Raw genomic sequence first — 12,069 nt, forward strand, 5'->3', positions numbered from 1 at the left:
AACTCTAAAATAAATGTTATTAAATTATAGATAAAGTACCCACCTTATATCACAGCTCCCACCAAAAGAGAATGCAAATGTATCAGTAAAGATACTTCAGAATGCCCCTAGCAATTGTGGGTGTTAAGCAGACAATGTGAATTGTTTCATTCCAAAACTATTTATCATTTCTTTGAATATTTGCATTATAAAATTTGAGTCTTGATCTGATTTTATTTCTTTCGGTAATCCAATTCTTGTAAAAGCATTGAACACATCCATTGCTATTTTTTGGAGTAACTTCCTCAAAAGGCAATTTAGATAATTCAGGCAATCCTATGGAAACAAGAATAATTATTCACTGATAAGGATTCCCACTCCTGCTTTTAGGGAGGGTATCTACACAACTTATTAAGACCTACTAAATGATTTTGGAATCAAAGGTGCAGGTTTAATTGGGGACATGTGACTGCATGACATATCTGGCATGTTTACTATAGTTTGACTGCACCTTAATGTAAACCTGACCAATAAAAATGTGTGCTTCTGATACCTGATGTCGTGCCATTAGGATTTGTAAGGTATAGAGTCATAGAGATGCACAGCACAGAAACAAACCCTTGTCCATGCTGACCAGATATTCTAAATTAATCTAGTCCCATTTGCCCGCATTTGGTCCATATTCCTCTAAACCCTTTCTATTCATATACTCATCCAGGTATCTTTTAAATGTTGCAATTGTACCAGCCTCCACCACTTCCTCTGGCAGCTCATTCCATACACGTACCACCCTCTAGGTGAAAAAGTGCATAAAATTTAATGAAAGCACTTGGATATGACTAGCTCCTGATGGACCACTGTCCATTCTTCCTCAGCTGGTATCTGAGGTGGTCTCCACTACTGCAGCTCTCCCTCCAACAGTGGGACCCCCCTGAATGCAGCATTTTTGTAACCTTGTCACTGTCACAGTGTGGGATATACAGCAACCAATTTACACACAGTGAGCTCCCACTAACGTTACTGTGACAATGACCAGATATCGACAATTCGCTCAGGTTGGTTGAGCAATAAAGTTTCTTTGTCCTTCTTGAAGTAATTCATCTAGCATCATAGAATCCCTACAGTGTGAAAACAGGCCCTTCGGCCCAACAAGTCCACACCGACCCTCTGAAATGTATCCCACTCAAACCCAATCCCCTACCCTATTACCCTACAGTTCCCCCTGACTAATGCACCTAACCTGCACATTCCTGAACACTATGGACAATCTAGCTCTCCCCTCCCTTTTACCCATAGCCCTGCAAGTTGCTTCTTCATCAGGAATTATCCAATTCCTGTTCAAAGCTCAATTGAATCTGCCTCCACCACACTCTCAGTCAGTGCATTCCAGGTAAAAGTAAACTTGCTATAGTCCTGCTCTCTCATGAGAGAGAGAGAGAGCGACAGTGACAATTGCTGGGGGTTTAACCTGAGGGTCACTGTGCCTCAGGTCAGGGGAGAGGTTGAGAAGGAGAGTTTTTCGTGCTAACCTCAGCCGGTGTGGGAATTGAACCCACGCTGTTGGTGGTGTGCTGCGTAACAAGCCAACTGAGCTAACCAACCCTCCTCAAGGTAACCTGCTGTCCCCATCAGTGAACTGAACTCCAGCCTGTTGTGTGTGACAGGCAGAGATACTAACCACGAACAAGGAACACATGCATTTCAGCCACGGTCTGCAGGAGAAGGTATTTATGTCACCATTACTTGTTTGGCCAGTCATTTGAAATCATTTCCTTGTGGGTGTGGATCTTCCCACAACTGAGAACAACTCCAGCTTCCCCATTCTGGCCACGTGATGCAAGTTCCTCATCTCTGAACCAATCATGTTGATCTTTTCTGTTCTCTCCCTGCTGCTTTCACCATGGGACAGTACTCCACCTGAGGCCCAGTGTAATGGATTTGGGATGAATCAACAATTCTCGCATGGTGGCAGTGGGGTCAATGACCGTGAAGCTCAGACTTTATACTCGACACAGCGGGTGGGAGGGGGAAGGGGGTGGGGGAGATGGTCGCCTGTCTCGGAGTGGGAACCTCACTGAACTTCCTGTACTCCTTCCAGGACTTTGGAACCTGGAGGTTACACTTTGGGCTCTATTACCAGCTCAGCTGAGAATAAGTAACTTGGCACACACTCTGTCTTAGAAACAAGGAACTGGAGTAGGCCATTCATCCACCATTCAACATGATCATTTATCTCTACTTCCACTTTCTCCCCTGTATACCTTGATGCCTTTAAATCCTCCACGTTTATCTATTTATTTAATGAGTATGTTCAGTGACTTGCCCTCCACAGTAGTGAATTCCACAGGCTGACCCCCCCACCCCTGTGAATATTGGATTTGAACTTGTTCTGGTCTGTGGGTTAGAGTACACACCCTGGCCGACTATCCCAGCAGGAAGCTGTGCACTGCATTTCACTTGGACGCGAAGAACCTGATTCTCCCCTCGTGTGAATAGCCAGAGTGTGCTCAGGGCCTGGGTCATTCTCATAGAGCTGATGGGGGGAGGGGTGACAGGGTGCATTTTGTAGCCTAATTGGTCAAGTGGCCAATGTTAAATATACTCCCCCCACCCCGGTGGCTGATCCCTCTGTTTTGAGTGTCTGGGTCTGACAGTCCAGATTTGAGTGTCTCGATTTAAGTGTCTCGATTTGAGAGTCCGGATTTGACAGTCCGGATCTGACAGTCCGGATCTGACAACTGCTGCCATGCTGTGTGAGGATTAGGGGTTTCGGAAGTGGCAGTGGGTGAACACAGCAGCATTTTTGAGGTAGCAGCCCTTGTTTAAAATCTGGTTGAAGATTTGTAGCTCGGGTGTCCGTTGTTGTGGTTCTGCTCGCCGAGCTGGAAGTTTTTGCTGCAAACGTTTCGTTCCCTGGCTAGGGAACATCATCAGTGCTGTTGGAGCCTCCTGTGAAGCGCTGCTTTGAAGCGGCAAGAACAAACCAATCCAAATACCGGAAGAAACATCAAAGCAGCGCTTCACACGAGGCTCCAACAGCACTGATGATGTTCCCTAGCCAGGGAACGAAACGTTTGCAGCAAAAACTTCCAGCTCGGCGAGCAGAACCACAACAGCAGCCCTTGTTACAGAAAAAGTGCTAACTGTGGAAGTCTTGCAGCCTCGGAAGCCACAGGTAACTGCAAATCAAAAACTCAGCCCACAGCAAAAACTCAGCCCACAGCCAGCTGGCCTAACCTCTGTCTTAATGATCCTGTTAGGCTATACTCAAACCTGGCTCTGCTGCTTGTTCACGGGGCATTTGGGACTGAGGGGATCCAGGGGCAAAGATGGAAATTGTATTTGGGTTTTTGGTTCCTGTCCAGACAGGATTCCAAGCACCAGGGGCAGCGATTTCTGGAAAATTGGAGCAGGTTTGACCCTGACATTGACCATGTTTTGGTATGCTGTGTCCGAGCATAAAGAGGACAATGGGGATATTGAAACAGACCGTGCCCCGATTTCACCAGACTGAGTCAAACATGAAAGCCATGCCCCTCAAGGATTGTTTTCATAAACACAAGATTTCACCATTTTTGGTGAATATTTATGAGCTCAGTTTGAGCCATACGCCAGGTAGAGCCCATTTTATTCACCGTTGCTATAGTGACAAGACACCATGGTTATGGCACTGTTAACTAGTCACAGCCACTAACCTCATGCACTACATTCACCATAGACCTCAGATATGGAGCAAGGACAGTCCCACCGCACTGTGTGTCTGGAATGGGTCCGCCTGGTCTCATTCCGAATTATCTTTACACAACATGCTGAATCTTAGAACGCGCTGCAAGTGCAGACAATAAGCTGGGATCCTCCTGTGCACTTCACACCATCTCTCACAGCTTTCCACTGTAATTCTGGGAGGATACTTGAGAACCTCGCAGTAATAGGGTAAACAGTGACAGTCCTGGGTCATGCCAGAATTAATGTCCTTCCAAAAAGGTCCATCACCTTAAGGAATCTCAAAGTGCTTTCCAACTGAAGTAATACTTTTGGAAGTGTGGTCATTGCTTTAGTGCGAGGAAATGTCGTGGCCGGTTTGCACACAGTAAGATCCCAGATCATAATCTTGCAAATCAGTTTATGTGCAGTGCTGTTTATTTGAGGGATAAACATTGTCCGAGAGCTCCCCCACACCTAATTGCAATCACAAATGGGATCTTTTACATCTTTTTTAGTTTGTTCACAGGTGTTGTTGGCTGGGCCCAGCATTTATTGCCTGTCCCTAGTTGCCCCTTGAGAAGTTGGGGGTGAGCTGCCTTCTTGAACAGCTGCAGTCCACCTGCTGTTGGTTCAAGAAGGGCTTCCGTCTGAAACGTCAGTTCTCCTGCTCCTCGGATGCTGCCTGACCTGCTGTGCTTTTCCAGCATTTTCTGTGGGTTGACCCACAATGCCCTTAGAGAGGGAATTCCAGGATATTGACCCAGCGACAGTGAAGGAACGGTGATTTAGGATGGTGAGTAGATTGGAGGGGAATATTGACAGGGGGTGGTGTCCCCAAGTATCTGCTGCCCTTGTCCTTGTTGGAAGTGGTCGTGGGTTTGGAAGGTGCTGTCTGAGGATCTTTGGTGAATTTCTGCAGTGTATCTTGTAGATAGTACACACTGCTGTTACTGAGCGTCAGTGGTGGAGGGAGTGGAGTGTTTGTGGATGTGATGCCAATCAAGTGGCTGCTTTGTCCCTGGAGGGTATCAACCTTCTCGAGTGTTATTGGAGCTGCCCCCATCCAGGCAATTGGGGCATATTCCATCCCTTCCCGATGAAGGGCTTTTGCCCGAAATGGTGATTTTCCTGCTCCTCGGATGCTGCCTGACCTGCTGTGCTTTTTCAGCACCACTCTAATCTAGACAATATTCCATCACACTCCTGACTTGTGCCTTGTAGCTGATGGACAGGCTTTGGGGAGTCAGTAGGGAAGGGGAAAGAAATAAGAATTTATTTATAAATCGCTCTGTTTGTGAACAGAAGACGAGAGAAAACTACCCTATAAAATTGTGCAATTTACTGTTTTCCCTATGAAGTTAGATTTAGAAATGGTGGGCAGATTCAGACAATTGTCTGGGATTGTGGGGTGGGACTGTAAAACTAACCTTTCTCCCAAATCCTTCTGCCCACACCCGCCTGTGAAACATCGAGCTTGTGGACAATTTGATGAGCAGAGGTCGAACCTTGCACAACGTGGAGAGAGTTATTAATGAAGAATTGGTCCTGAAATAAGCCCCATAAGTGAGATGGTAATGAGGAAGTCTGTAGTCACTCACTGGACTGTCAAACCAAAAATAATTGGAAAAGGACCAGGGATCATGCCACTGGTGTCAAGCATTAGATTTTCAATTAAAAATAAATTCTAATGGTGTTTTCTCATGCCCAGAATAGCTCGTGGGTTTTGGCTATTGTTTTGAGTGTGAGTGTGTTATTTTCACATTGTCTCAGGGACAGAGCCTCAGGATGTTTTGTAGATTGTCATTGTCCTGGCTTCCTCTCACTGGCACGAACATCAGGGAACCCAGGAGGTTTTCAGAATCTGCATGAATGTGCTGTTTCATCTTTCTTCTGTTGTGGGTGTCACCTTTGGTTAGACCACCTTAGCTTCTGTCCCTCCTCCTCCCTCCCTCACCCCTACACTGACCCCTACTCCATGACCCCACCGTCTGTAGGAAGTCTTATCCCCCTCAGTCTAACTTTTGTTAAATCCACTGGTGTATGGGGTCCTGCTCACTGGGTTAGTGTTTATTATCCACTTCCCCTCAGGGCTACTTGAGAAGGGGACAGTGTACCACTGCTGTAGTCAGTGTGGGGATGATGGCCGCAGGCTGTACCCACTGTGTGCATTGGCAATCTACCAGTCCATTTCTCTTTGAAGTCGAGTTGTTCTTTGCTGTTCAGAAGATGGTGATCACAACGGTCATTTTGGAAATAGGCAGCAATTGGGTGCCCCCCCTCTCTCTCTCCCCCACCCCCCACTGCACCCCTGTCCATAATTGATAACAGGCCCAATCTACACCTAAGATTTTCAGTTTGAACTCCCATAGCAATTTGTTCTCATTATGTAATCTGGCATCCTGCTAAAGTACTGGGCACTGTTGGAAGTGCCTGATCTGGAAATCTTTTCATTATTCACTCACAGGACGTGGGTGTCACTGGCTGGGCCCACCATTTATTACCCATCCCTAGTTGCCCCTTGAGAAGGTGGGGATGAGCTGCCTTCTTGAACCACTGCAGTCCGTGTGCTGTAGGTTGACCCACAATGCCCTTAGGGAGGGAATTCCAGGATTCTGACCCAGTGACATTGAAGGAACGGCGATATATTTCCAAGTCAGGGTGGTGAGTGGCTTGGAGGGGAATTTGTAGGAGGTGGTGCTCTGTGTATCTGTAACCCTTGTCCTTTTAGATGGAAGTGGTTTTGGGTTTGGAAGATGCTGTCTGAGGAATGCTGGTGAATTTCTGCAGCGCATCTTGTAGATAGTACACACTGCTGCTACTGAGCGTCAGTGGTGGAGGGAGGGGATGTTTGTGGATGTGGTGCCAATTAAGTGGGCTGCTTTGTCCTGGATGATGTCAAGCTTCTTGAGTGTTGTTGGAGCTGCATCCATCCAGACAATACCAAAACCTGACGGCCTGTTCACGTTTCGACAATATTCTGGGTAACATTCTTCCTCTGAACCATGAAGAGCAAGTGGGGAGCTGGGCCAGTCTTTTTATTGTTCCATTTCTAAAATTCTGTGTTCCTGGCACAAATGGATGTTGCATCTGACTTACTCGCTCGCTGTCCCTGCAGTTAGAACGTGAGTCATTGTGTGAATTTACAATGTTTTGATGTGATATAGCACTGTATAAAATGCAAATATTATCCCATCAATAGCACTCCTGCACCTCCTATGAATTGTTTTCTAAATATTGTATTGAAGAAAATGTGATTTCCCATATCACAGAACGGAAATGACTCCAGTGGGTTGAAAGTTGTAAAGATAATTCCATCCTTGAGAAGATAATGTGCGGTTATACATGAAATGAAGTTGTTCACTTCCTACTTGCACTGAGGAAAAACCAATCTGTAGCGTATGAGGTAATCCTGCATCTACTCGAGAGGTTTACTTGAATTACACAAATAGTTTATGATCAATCTCAACCAGATGAGGGACTGATAATTGAATTCACTGCTAATTTTCTGGTAGGTTGCCATTACTATTGCTTTACAGTTACCGTGGTTACTAAATTTGTGACAGTGTGGAATGATTTTAACATACAAATCGAGGCTTTAGCACATTGTGAATGTGGACTTGGTCTTCAGCTTTGTTGTGGCGTGACTCTAAGTGGTTGAGCTTCCGTATGGACCTCAACAATTGGGGTGTTCTCATAGAAAATAATGCATGGCTTAGAATGGGTGAATGCTTGGAATTTGTTTCCATCAGGTGGGGATACTAGGACATGTGGGCATAGTCTTAGAATGAGAGGGGTCAATTTAGAATGGAAATGAGGAGACATTTCTTCAGCCAGAGAGTGGTGGGCCTGTGGAATTCATTGCCGCGGAGCGCAGTGGAGGCCGGGACGTTAAATATCTTTAGGGCAAAGATTGATAAATTCTTGATCTCGCAAGGAATTAAGGGATATGGGGAGAGTGCAGGTAAGTGGCATTGAAAAGCCCATCAGCCATGATTAAATGGCGGAGTGGACTCGATGGGCCGAATGGCCTTACTTCCACTCCTGTGTCTTATGTCCTTATCTCTCATCGTTGCAGCCTGCTTGCGGTCTTCCTGACTCTCCTGAAGAACAGTCATACCAGACTCGACACGTTAACTCTGTTTCTCTCTCCACAGACCTGCTGAGTTTCTCCAGCACTCTCTCTGTGTTTCTTTCTGGTCTTCCTGTTGCGGATCATCGATCGACAAAACATTTTCCACTGAGTGTAGCCAATTTTCCAACTTCCTGTTGGGAATCCATAGCTATAACCATGGGAGGAAGGGTTGGAAAATCCATAATTCCAAAACAAAATACAGACAGGAGCTCCCCCTGTCTGGAATTAAAACAGAAATACTCAGCGGGGGTGGAGAAAGAAGCAGGCAGTCGTGATGGAAGATCTTCAGCTTGAACTGTGAGCAGTGTTTATCCCTCTCTGTCTTTCAGACATTGAGTTTTTCCAGCATTGTGCCTGTCTGTGTCTCTGTTGGTAGCCCTCTGATCAGGGAATTATAAGGCTCTGAGTTCAAATCCCACTCCCACCTTTGAGCACAGGGATTCAAAGGTTGGTGATTCAGTACATCACTGAGGGAGCAGGGCATGTTGGATGTGCTGTCTCTCCAGCATAGTTTCTTTGGTAATTCTCAGAAGGTTAAGCACATCCATAAATGATGGTCGAAGACAGATTCTAGTTTGTGTTGCTAATGATTTTCCAACGGTTTTAACATTTGACGCGGAGAGATTTGTGATATAGCTTCCTGAAAAGTGACATTCCCCACAGTCGAAGCTTCAATTTAGAAAACTACCTTCTCTTTGATGGTTTTCACTATCTTTCAACCCTCAATGTACCCTCAGGATATCACCCTTCAATGTCTTACTGAGATAGTGTTATCCCTGAGAGGGTGGTGGCATCTGCAGGGGGTCTACAGTTGCTGTTTCATTGCCTCTCTGCCAGTATTTACAGAGGGCACCCAACTGAGATGTGCCATTATTCCCAATTGGGAGGGGGAGGGGGGGGCGGTGCGCACCCCCTGGGAGCGTGCCAATATTCCCACCAGGGTGGGGAAGAAATCCCCTGGGAGTGTACCAATATTCCCATTGGGGGAACCTCCTGGGAGTGTGTCAATATTCCCATCGGTGGACCCCCTGAGGGTGTGCTAAACTTCCCACTGTGGAAGGGAGGGTGGGGATAATCCTCTGGGAATGTGTCAATATTCATAAAGGGTGCCCTCTGGGAGTGTGCCAATATCCCACGGGGTTGGGAACCACGGGAATGTGCCAATATTCTCAAGGGGGAGGATTCATGGGAGTGCGCCAATATTCCCAAGGGGAAATACAGAATGCGCCAATATTCCGAAGGGGCTGCTGTCTGGATGTGTGCCAATATTCCAGGCATGGGAGGATTTGGGAATGTGCCAAGCCTCCGGGGTGCAGGATCTGGGGGAGTGCCAGTATTGCCAAGATGTGGGAATGTTCTGGAAGTGTGCTAGTATTTCCACAGTGACTCTGGAATATGCTAATATTTACATAGGTGTGTCCTTGGAGTTTTGTGTTGTAATTGTGTGCAGTCTAAATTAGATGTGACACAGAGAACCAATCTAGATTTAAAATATGCAAGTCACTTCTACAATGTGCAGATGTACGTGAGGATGGACTTAAATTGTTGCAGTTTAGTTTCTCTGTGTTTGTGTTATTGAGCGTGTTGAAGGTGATTTGGAATGCACTTCTAAGTAATGTTTCTGTGTAATACCTGGGCATTTTGCATTCAGATACCAGCTTTTACACCCCACTAAGGTCCTTACCTGGGCCAGTCTGTCCCATTTAACATTGATGCACATGCAGTGACACTCTCACTCTCACGTATACACGCACACAGATAGACATGCACTCACACACACATATACAAAGACACACTGACACACATACAATCACTCACACATGCACACACTCTGATTTACATGTTCTCACACACATACACTAATACACACTCACTGACACACGCACAATGTCTCACACACATTCTCTCACATACATTCACATGCATACACACACTCACATGCATAGACACACATATATATATTCCCACATACTCATATACACTCATAGATACACGCATACACACGCAGACAGACACAAAAACACTCACACATGCATGCACATATTAAAATAATACCTCTTAAATATTGAGCAAGGATAGGATTCTCTCTGCATTATGGGGTTGGATGGAAGGGTATTCTCACATTGAGGTTGCCAGCACCATCTTGCCTTGGAGTCATTTTTCTTCAGGCTAGTTTCGGGGGTCAGCTTTGCGAATGTCGGGGTTGTGTCTCATGACTCTAAGTGATGGGAAGCTATGTAATCTGATTTAAAGGTCTTCTGTCAGAGTTTCCTCTCCACAGTTGTGGCCTGTAGACTGGAGAAGGTTTTGATGGGCTGTCATTGAAGGCAGCCCACAGAGGGTTCCCATGGCTCTTCCTGGGTATGGAGGCACTGTCTCAGGAGGAGAGTTTGGGTTGGTTCAGCCTGTACTCACTGGAGCTCAGAAGAACGAGATGACCTTATTGAAATAGACATGATTCTTCAGGGACTTGGCTTGGTCGATGTGGGAGCATTTAGGACCAGAGGCGTAATCTCAACATAATGGGTTACACATTTATGGCAGAGATGAGGAGGAAATTCATCTCTCAGGGGGAAGTGAATCTGAGGCCAGGTAATTAGATATATTCAAAGCTGAGACAGACAGATTTTTAGTGAGGAAGGGAATCAAGGGGTTATTTGGAAAGTGGAATTGAGGATTGTCAGGTCAGCCATGGTGGATCAGACATGATGGGCTGAATGGCCTACTTCTACTACATTGTATGGTCTAATGATTTTGGAGGTTGCTGAGAGGGCACTTTAACACAGAGACATTCCACTTTTAACTTCAATGCAAACTCCAGTGCCTCCTGTGTTGGAGGGTGTCTTATTGACCCTCCAGTCTCAAGAATACACCCAAGTAGATATTTGGGCATTGAGCATTCCCTCTGTCTAGGGATTGGTCAAATCAGTTAAAATCCTTATTGGATCCCTGTTGTAGAACAGTGCAAGGTCGTTGGACTTGGTTCCACTCTGTCTTGAGGTCAGATGGAACACGGAAACATATAACTTAGATTGCTCAGCCCTTCGAGCCTAGTCCAGTTGTCAGGAGTATCCTGGGGGCTTTGGCTGTGGTCTCAGCCCTGCTTTCCTCTTTGTCCTTCCTGTAACCTTTGATCCTCTTGTGTGTCAAACATCTAACTCAGCCTTGAAATGGGAATGGAGCGCTATGGCTCTTCCTCCCTCTCTCTCTCTCTCTGCTGACCCAAGGCCCAAGGCAAGCTAGTGCAGACCATGATTGACAGGAACCAACTAAGCCAACCAATGTGGCCAATCAGGAGTCAGGAGGAAGAATGACAATTTAAACCAGCCCATCACCGCGTGTGTGTGGGGGGGGGGGTGGGAACAGGAAGAGGGAGCCGGGGGGTGGTGAATAAAAAGCCGTGAACAGATTACAATGCCTCTCAAGTTGACAAAATGCTATCTGTACAATGTCAAACTGCCCTTTTGCATTATTCAGTTCCTGGGAAAGGAGGAATGGAATTAAAGAAGATGGGGAAACAGCACAGTCAAGCTTCCTGAGCAGCTGCATGAAACCATTGAAGAAATGGAACATATTTTGATAAAATTCAGTTCCCTAGATTAAGCTAATCTCTGAACAAAGGTCCACGTCAGAATTTGCTAATGACGTGAGTTCACAGCCAGTATCTTCTTGAGATCATGAAGCAGTCATTGGTACGGCCCATGTGTCAGGGTTTCAGCAAGTTTGAATAGAGAATCGTACATTCGAATGAAACTTGAATGGAGACCAGTTTATTTGGAAGAACAAATGCTGGTGATCGCAGCAGGGTAGACAGCATCCCTGAAGAAAGAGAGCAAGCTAACATTGTGAGTCTCTCTCTCTATGGATGCTGCCTGACCCACTGTGATCCCCAGCATTTGTTGTTTCCAGTACAGATTCCAGCATCTGCAGTAGGCACGGTGGGTGGCACGGTGGCACAGTGGTTAGCACTGCTGCCTCACAGCGCCTGAGACCCGAGTTCAATTCCCGACTCAGGCGACTGTGTGGAGTTTGCACGTTCTCCCCGTGTCTGCGTGGGTTTCCTCCGGGTGCTCCGGTTTCCTCCCACAGTCCAAAGATGTGCGGGTCAGGTGAATTGGCCATGCTAAATTGCCTGTAGTGTTAGGTAAGGGGTAAATGTAGGGGTATGGGTGGGTTTCGCTTCGGCGGGTCGGTGTGGACTTGTTGGGCCGAAGGGCCTGTTTCCACACTGTAAGTCTAATCTAATCTAATTT

The 12,069-nt window shown here is 46.2% G+C and overlaps 1 protein-coding gene across 2 annotated transcripts in view; it reads left to right on the plus strand.

Annotated features, from left to right (window-relative positions):
* sema4gb (sema domain, immunoglobulin domain (Ig), transmembrane domain (TM) and short cytoplasmic domain, (semaphorin) 4Gb) overlaps positions 1 to 12,069 on the plus strand; it is a 173,563-nt gene that overhangs the window by 6,099 nt on the left and 155,395 nt on the right. Inside the window, exon 1 of one of the 2 annotated variants that reach the window (XM_060842256.1) lies at positions 11,392 to 11,462. The exons of the other annotated variant lie outside the window; for it this stretch is intronic. The gene's annotated coding sequence lies outside the window, so the exon portion shown is untranslated. Of the gene's footprint in view, positions 1 to 11,391; positions 11,463 to 12,069 lie in introns of those variants that run through there. 2 annotated transcript variants of the gene reach the window in all.

Source organism: Hemiscyllium ocellatum, chromosome 22, assembly GCF_020745735.1.
Source record: "Hemiscyllium ocellatum isolate sHemOce1 chromosome 22, sHemOce1.pat.X.cur, whole genome shotgun sequence".
Taxonomy (NCBI): Eukaryota; Metazoa; Chordata; class Chondrichthyes; order Orectolobiformes; family Hemiscylliidae; genus Hemiscyllium; species Hemiscyllium ocellatum.